Here is a 6,167-nt window from a genome sequence, read left to right as displayed (position 1 = left end):
GCATATCTTTCCACTGTATTTGTCATTGAACTTACTATACCATAGGTCTCTTTGTGGGTGACACACTGCATAGATATAGCCCACAATCCCAGCTGGCATTTGTAGTCCACCAGCACACTGTATTATGCCAGTGCATATCTTTCCACTGTATTCGTGATTGAAATTACTATAGCATAGCTCTGTTTGTGGGTGACACTGCATAAAACATCTGTTTGCATTAAAGGAATACTATCGATACCCAAGCGTTCTAAAATTACAGTGTGCAAATAATGTCTAAGTGTGAGAAAACGCGGAAAAGCTGCCGCGAGTACTCAAGGTAAGGCGGCTGATTCCGCGTTCAACATGGCAGTTTGCATCCACTAGCCTGCATCCACTAGCCTGACGGTGCGCGGAGAAACCGCCGCATGCCCAGTAAACAAGGCAGCGGATTCCGCGTCCGACGTGGCGGTTTGCACGCATAGGCCTACATCTATCCACATGGCGGAACGCGGAGAAACCGCTGCGTGCTCGGATAGCGGTGCGGCTGGTTCCGTGTCCTGCACAGCGGATACATTGCACTATCACTAAAGCTCTTTGCCGTTGTTTGTGGTACGTCTAATGTGGCATTTTGTCTGTCAGTGTGAACCAGGCCTAATCCTTACACTTTCTTATCCTTATCTCCAACTCCATGTACACACGCTGGATGTTTTAAAGCACTTAATTCCAGAAATTTAGGAATGTACTGTGATTTCTGCCCTTTAGAGATTAAAATACGACTCTGCATCAACTACATAATTTTTGGTGGGACTTTTGCCATGGATCCCCCTACTGCTTCACCACCCATTTGCACTTGTGTGGAATACGCAGCATTTGCCAAGATCAAAGTTGCAGGGGGAAACGTTGTCTACCCCACAGGCATCCAGTGCCCTATAATCGCGCATGGCACGCTTATAGCTATTCAGCTGTGGCCTCGCAGCAGCACAGGTGCTGCATTCGTTTCCAAAGTATGGAAATAAGGCCTGAAACAAAAACATAAACAAATACATTTGGACATCTGTGAACCCCACGGTTTCACATTATGGGTTTAATGGCCGACCATCATTCACCAACAGAACATGTTGCGAGGTTGCAGCCTCATGACATGGCTGTACATACTCAGCTACAAGCTGTTGCCCAAGGGATGGGGTCCTGACCTCTCTGGGTGACATTCTCTGTGCAAGTGCATGCAACCAGGGGTGTAACTAGAGGGGAGCAGGCCCTGGCCTGGCCCTGGCCCAGAGCTGTGGGGGCCCCAACTACTAACATTCTCTTCCTCCAATACAGAGGACTATACTTTAGATCAGGTGTTGTTGTGGCTACTCTTGTTATGGGTGTGAAGATAATGATGGCCATTGGCCACACCTGTTTTAAGACTCTAGCGAGATGGGCCCCAAAGCCGTGAAGGGCACCAAGGGGGGAGGCGGGCAAGGAAGGGGTGTGAACATTGTGTGGCCCCATGAAAGTTTTGCTGGGGGGCCCCATAAATTGTACTTACACCAATACATGCACCTTTAGTATTTCTCCATTTTTATTGTTGTTACAAAGCTGAAATGCTTAAAAAAGGACTCTCGTAGTTGAAGTATGTGAGAAGAGTGTGTGACGAGGGTGTGTCTTTTGTATAAACACTTCATCTAATTTTGCAGAGACTTGGAAAGTATGAGAGTGATGAAAGCACATATATTCTATTATCACATGTCAAAACTGATCAGGTGATCATGCAGAAAAGAGGGATTGATTTATTGTAAGCATCCACGCATAAACACAAAGGATTGTATTTATCACAATTTACACTGCTTTCCTTGTAGGACGGGTTCATGTCATGTCATTAAGCACAAATAAAATATAGGTGAACTGTTATTACTTCAAGAAAATTATTTCACAAAGGGCTGTTGGTGCACATAGCTGTGGTAATACTGCAGTGCACAGACGGCATGGACATATTACCCTTACGTCCGCAAGCAAGTACCATGAGTTATGCTATTTGTGCGACCCACAGTACTGGAGTAGTGTGACCATTGCTATGGTAAGGACTGTTACTAACAGTAACACACTTTAGTAATGCACGTTATCGTCAGGGCTGGACTTACCATAAGTTACTGTAGGCTCGTGCCTACAGGCACCTGATGGTGGAAAGGCGACTCAATCCCATCCCCTAGTGCCTCCCTTCTTCCCTATGCAGAGTCCCAAGTGGAACATAAATGAGAGGTTACTCACCCAGCTCCCGACATTCCCACTTACAATATCACCCTTCTGTTGGGGCTGCCTCTAGCTATCTAATTTCTGGAGGTACCTCTAGCTGCTTAGTAATAGGTAGCCAGAGGTACACTCAGTATTAAAGGACACCTGTGGCTACCTACACCTGGCAGGGGAAGCAAAGGAGACGTTACAGCAGGTCCAGCTAGTGCAGTTCGGTGAGAGTTTCTAGGTTCACGGAGGGAGAAGTGTAGGGTGCTGTAAAATCTGTGCCTATAGGCTCCTGTAAATCTGGGTCTGGTTACCATAGCAATGGTTACCCTACTCGAGTACCGTAGGTAATAGCATAACGTACTTGCTGGCAGAAGTAAGGGTAATATTGCCATGTGCTGTCTGTGCAAGGTGAGGTGTGTGGGGGGAGTGGTGGTTAGTGTTAGGCATCAGGGAGAGTGTCTGTGCGGGAGGGAGTGGTTAGGGTTAGGCGCCGGGGGTAGCGTTCTGTGTAGGAATAGGGTTTGGTTTAGTTTTAGTAAAATATTGGGATTTGGGTCCTCAGGGAAAAAAAGCGCTTTACAAATATTTTGTTGTTGTATTTAGGGTAGGAACACACTAGGCAGAATCGCATATGCGTTTTCCATAGCACATATGTGATTCTGCCTAGTGTGTTCCTACCCTTAATAACAATATTTTACGATCCTTCTTTGCACTTTAAAAGTCGAATATTGGTAAATTTACAGATATTGTACTATTGGCTTTCCTGGGCTTCCAAATTTCCAGGTGCCCTTTTATTACGTATGCATGGTGAGCCCCTCTAAGGGGCAGTTAGTGATGTGACTATGTACTCTGTAAAGTGCTGCAAATGATGTCAGCGCTATATAACTACTAAAAACTGTAAATAAATACATTATAAAACCCCTTCCAAAGAACAGTGTAAAGTGCAACTGAAAATATGTCAATACTGCGTAAGTAATAATATGCAAAGTATAGCTTCCTTAGGCTCACAAATCATAATAGAGAAGTTTAGCAAAATGCCTTCCCTCTAGATTTTCACTTTAGCTCCCCAAGTTACCATACATTTTCTATATCAGCAGCAAAGGAGCTTTGTCTCTGTTGGCTCCATAGATTGTGTACAGATACATCTCTTTCTCTACCTGCTCTCTCCTCATAAATCATTGTGCTCACACTGACTGCTGGCACAGATCTGGAGCCATACCCTGCCACTCCCCTTCATGTACTGTGCTCCTGTCTGCTGGCTATACATTGTAAAAAGCAGTCACTCCTTATCTTGTCTGCTAATCCCCAGGCAGAGAACATCATGCAACACCATTCTCAGGAGGCAGAAAGCAGGAGAAACTGTGCTTACTTGCACAGAGCAGTGTTTATCTAGCAGAGGCACAGTGGAGATGGTGGGTGTTGCAGTATTGCCCTGAATCTATAAAAGAAGTCACAAGTGACCCTCAATTTCTGCCAGCAGTTAAAGGTGACCTTGAATCTCTGCCAGCTGTCACAGGCACCACCCAGTCTTTAGACTGGCAGTCTGTGATGAGAGTCTGCTAGCCATAAGGCACTGTAGGCATATGCCTACAGGCGCCTGATGATGAAAAGGTGGCTTACTCCCCCTCCTGAGCGCCTCCCTCCTTCCTTCCCTATACAGTCCTGATGAGAGTATAAAAAAGAGGTTGTTCGCTCTGCTCTTGGAATTACACTGACCAGGGTGTTTTTAGGTTCACAAAGGGTGAAATTTAAGCTGCCAGGACATCTGTGCCTATAGGATCCTGTGAGGTAAATCCAGGCCTGCTGCTAGCAGTCAGATATGGTCCCCAAGTCTGCAAAAGCAAACACAGTTATCCCCCAAACTCTGCCAGCAGTCATAATACAGCTTCCTTATTTGTGTTAACAGTCATAGTCAGTCTTCTAGTCTGTCATCAGTCACAGCTTACAGGCAGACATCCCAGTCTCTCTTTTAGTATTGAACACTGCAAATCCAGGACACATAGGCCAGGGATATAGTATGTAGGCTTAGGTACTTAGGTAAAATATAGGGTAACTTAGGAGGAGTACTAAAAAGTGGAGGTACGCTATGAAGCCTCCCAGAATGCTGTGGCACAATTAAAGAGGAACTGTAGTGAAAATAACATAATTGATAACATTGCTTATTTTTTACAATATTCATTGATAGATTATTTAGTCAGTGTTTGCCCATTGTAAAATCTTTCGTCTCCCTGATTAACATGCTGAAATTTATCACTGGCAGTGACATCTTTAGTCCTGCCAGATGATCTCTGCAGAATATTTGTTACTGAGAGTTTTATGCACAGAGGGAGATACTGTTTGCTTGGCAGTTGGAAAAAGCCATTAATTCCCACAATGCTATGTGGTTCACAGACAGCAAACTGACAGGACCATGGTCATGACATTACACTGTGGGAGGGGTTTCACCACACTATCAGCCACACAGACCCCCCTGATGAAATATTTGAGAAGAGGTGAATAAGACAATATAGATCTCAAGTGGGGAAGGTGCAACCAGACCAGAACTCCTACTGTTTTAAAAGAACTGTGGGATACTACCTTGTAAAGTTGTTACAAGGACTGCTGTTATTGTTGCAGCAACTGTTCGCCTCTGTACTTTTGTTCTTATACAAAAATGAATAAAAATATACTGTAAAAACAATTGAGAAAAGGGAGTAAGATTGCCCAGAGCAACTACCTGTCAGGCTAGATGCTAAGTGATACAATACACAACAGACATAGTCGGTAACAGGCTTGGGTCATACACGTTAATTCAGATGTCAGTTGTATTGGAAGGATTAGGCAGATTCGTAGTCGAGAGGTAGTCAAAGGTATGTACACAATACAATATACAACATTTCACTGACTGACTAGAGTACATATATATTGTGCTGATGCGCAATATATGAAATGAAGCTTTCAATAACTCACTAACTAAAGCACAATATTGACAATTAACAAGACAGACAACAGACAAACTGACATAATGCTCAGCCAATCTAGTCGCTGTTTCAGCGACGGCAACATTCACACTGAGATAGACAAGACTAACAGGTAGGAGCGAAACTAATGGCAACCGCTGCTATAGTTCGTCCTCAAGAACAAGGCAAGAACAAAACTAAAAGGAATACTACCAGTCACCAACGTGGTGCTGGCAGAATCCAAACTATCAGGATCAGAAGGACTTCACTGACCCCCGCAGGTCAGAAAATGTCCAGCAGACAGGAAAATACAGAGCAAGGCATTATAATAGGCATTACAATAACAACTTTCACAGCATAGACCCAACGACAACTCAGAGAGCTGAACGCTATGTCGGGCCGGGTCTGAAATGGGAGGCAGACTTTTATGCTGGCATCAGCCAATGGATGCAGGTATGCAAACTCCCACACAGCTGAATGGTAATCATTCAATCCTGAGCTGGTTTTATTACCATTTGCTAGACTGAAATACTAATATAACAAATGCATGCAGTACTGTGCAACAACATGCATGCAGTTAATCCAGGGCTATCTGGCTGGAGTTCAACTGCAACAAACCATAGGAGGAATCCTGACAGCATCCTGAACTGCTCTGAACTGCAGAGTGATTGCAAATGACAATAAGACTTTCTGCGAATGCGCAACCAAATGCAAGCAGACAAGTCAGAACTGCCCAGTTGCAGCTCTACTGCAAGCGACAGAACATGCTACAGTAGATCCTGACACAGCTATTGATTGGAATGAAGTCCAATCCTCAGTTAAACTTCTTCTCTGAAGACTATATTACAGATTTAGGTTGGGGGGGGGGGGAGGGGGTGCGGTCAAAAGCCATTGCAACTTTAGCACAGCAGATTTTCCGGATGCTGTCCTATCGGTTTTGGCCACCACCCTCCAATCCCATCTCAGCTCTCCAGGTCTGGCCCTCTTGCAGTCTGAGCAGCATGATGAGGCTATAGTCAAGCT

This window comes from Hyperolius riggenbachi, chromosome 2 (assembly GCF_040937935.1).
Source record: "Hyperolius riggenbachi isolate aHypRig1 chromosome 2, aHypRig1.pri, whole genome shotgun sequence".
Lineage (NCBI taxonomy): Eukaryota > Metazoa > Chordata > Amphibia > Anura > Hyperoliidae > Hyperolius > Hyperolius riggenbachi.
This window is presented reverse-complemented; position numbering follows the sequence as displayed.